Below are 2961 nucleotides of genomic sequence, written 5' to 3' on the forward strand. Positions count from 1 at the left end.
CCTTTTCATTGTAACCTGTTTTTATTTAGTTTGCTGTAGGAGCCCAGGGGCATGAGTCAATGGGAAGGCAGTTATTACTTACAACAGGGAAACCAGCCGAAATGTTTGGCAACACATGCCTTAAATAACTTGAACCTTAGACAATTCAATCTATCACATGAATGGTTTTTTTCAGATTACCAGACTTTTCTACCTTTACCTTCCACTCCTCCTCCTTCGTCACAGAAGGAGGGCCTCTAAATCATATGACTGGATAAAAAAGATTGCACAGTGTGAAACACTCGTATTTCCTACTGACGAGGGATAAGCACGTCAAGGCAGACCTCTGACTCAATCAAAGAAGAACAGAAATGAACCTTCTGCCTTCTTTTGCTACAGAAGCATGGGCCCTTATACTTCTTTTCATGGTCCTCCTGCTAGTGTGAGTAAAATATTCTTTATTGATTCTCTGCTCCTGTCATTTCTCTCTTTTTGCCATTGCTCACTTTCATACAACTAACCTGCTGAAGAGTAGATGTGATTTCCACTTTTCCAGCATCTAACCAGGCTCTGGGATGTAGCAGAGAAGTCTAAAGACTGTACATGTGTGTGATCTTGCTCCAAGGTTTGGAGTATTCCCATCCAGTTATGAGATTACTGCTCAGCATCAAAGAAATAATTGGATAATAACAATGGTTACCATCAGGGTGCTGGTTCAGTCACGGTTCTGATCCATCAGGTGATTTTTCACAGACATCCAGCTGTGCCTCCCTGACTGAGGCTGCTCTGCAGGCAAGCCAGTAGAATATGACCCTCCTGCACAGCTGGAGAGCAGCAGAAAAGCACCAGGAGAAGAATATCTGTAGGATCAGTTTTTACTCCTGACTTCTTTCATGGTGCCCAGCTAAGATTCTCCTCAGGGGCACCTGGGCCAGGAGGGGTCCTTTGCAGAGGTTTGATTTCCATCCCATGTTCCTCCTCACAGCTACCCACACTGGGGGAAGGAGTGAAGCACAGAGCAATGTCAGCCACCTGCTCCTGGCTTTCCAGACAAAATCCCACAGCAGAAATGTACCCCCAGTGCTTCAGGGCAACCCTGCTAGTGAGGAAATGCTGTCCTTGGCTTTGCTGGTGCCATTCAGCACTGCAGCAGGGCAGGGCTGGTTAAAAACCCCTGACTGATGTGGTGCACACGAGCACGGCCCATTTGTTTGCCCTGGCAATGCTCCAGCCACAGTAGCTCAGCAAGCTCAGAAAGTTTTAGCCATATTTTTCAAATTTTTCCTGTTTGGGGCTGGCTCTTACCAAAAAAAAAAGAAAAAAAACCCCAAACAAAAAAACTAAAACCAAAACAAACCCCAAACCAAACCATCAAAACCAATGAAGTCACCCTGAATCTTGACCCAAGCTCTGCTATTTCAGTAACTCTGTGGCTATCTAAGATTGTTGGTTACCAGACTTGTGCCTTCTGCAGGCACCTGTAATTCTGCGGTAGCAAAAGGGACTAAACCCAGATCTCTGTGCTCTGATATCAGGGCTAAATAGAAATTTCACTGCCCATTGACACAGAGAGGTTGTTTAGATGCTTCTTGTCCAGCTGGGGCAACACTGTTCCAGTTCACACATGAGGGAACTTCAGGCATTTCTGATTCACATCCATGGTAGGAAGAAGTAATGATTATTCTTTGGCTTTACACTGAATGGTCCTTTTCAGTCTGCAGAAAACCCTGACACATTTTACTTGTAGGAGTGTTAGACTACATTTTCCTGGCCATGTTTCAGGTGGTCTAAGCCTGTTTTCCTACAGTATTTCTGGGCTTTGTGACCAGTCCAGCCTGACATTTTCTGGTCGTCCCACATCTTTGACTACCTATAAACATTACAAATCAGAATTCACAATCATTTGATTCCCAGCGCTGAATTAACCTTTGACGAAAAAAAGTTAAACATTGACAGACTGAGTGTGTGAAACCTTTCTTCACCTGAACACACCCAACTCTTCATTTTTCACCTGTCCTGTTTGGACCATAAGTTGGGATCTGCATTTTTTGCTCTGGCAGAAGCTGTGCTGGGGGACACTGATCTCATTTTGGGTCCCCAGAATTTAAAAAAACATTGGTAATTGTAAGGGAGACCCTCCCTATGTCTCAACCTAGATTTTGGCTTTTCAAATAAGCATCCCCAAGATCCTGTCTGAGCAACTGCTGCCTCATGACCCGAAGAGGATCTCTGACAACATCCCCCTGCCAAACCTTCCCCGTTTTACTTCCCTTCTGCAATGAACTGCTCACTTGGGAAGCTGAAGCTACTAACTAAAACCAAATATTTTGAGGAGCTCTTTCAACACAGCCAAAGACGAGCTTCAAAGGGCTGCAGCCCAGGCCCTTGTTGAGAAAGAGAAAGCCCCAAGGTAGGAGCAATAACTTCAGAGCTGCCAGGAAGGGCGCGTCAGAGGAAAGAAATTTGCAAGGCTGTCAATAAAATCTAAAGAGATAACCATCAAGACTAGGCTTCCACTGAGCTAATGCCGGACTAAGGGAAGGAGAACAATTGCTGAAATTGAAGTACAGTTTGACAAAGGACCTGTTTGGGACATAATTCCTGGCACTGCTTTGATTTCTCTTCAATACAAACATGTAAGCTTGGTGTTCCTTCTTCCAGCTCTGTTTTCTGCCTCTCCTTTGGTAGGCAATGAGCCCCTTTTAGGACTTTTGCTCAAGATTTCCAGATGCTGCCTCCACAGGTGGTCTGGTGGAAACAATTGCTTTCACACCAAAAGGATCCCTCTGAAGTTCTGTGTGAGCCTTACCATGGTTACCAAGTAGTTTTTTACAGGGCAGTTTTCACTTGCTTTTTTTCCACCACTTGGTTCAACCTCCTCTCCCTCCTCTCCCAAGGGATGTTGCTGCAGTCTCTACATTTAGGGGAGCTCGCAGCCACAGTGATGTAACACTGCTCTTTTCTGTCCCACAGAAATGGGAT

At 45.0% G+C, this 2961-nt stretch overlaps 1 protein-coding gene across 1 annotated transcript in view; it reads left to right on the forward strand.

Annotated features, from left to right (window-relative positions):
- Positions 1-2961, forward strand: part of LOC102042286 (cytochrome P450 3A9-like) — a 42541-nt gene that overhangs the window by 29907 nt on the left and 9673 nt on the right. The gene's annotated exons all lie outside the window — the stretch shown is intronic.

The sequence above is a fragment of the Geospiza fortis genome, unplaced genomic scaffold (assembly GCF_000277835.1).
Source record: "Geospiza fortis unplaced genomic scaffold, GeoFor_1.0 scaffold237, whole genome shotgun sequence".
Taxonomy (NCBI): domain Eukaryota; kingdom Metazoa; phylum Chordata; class Aves; order Passeriformes; family Thraupidae; genus Geospiza; species Geospiza fortis.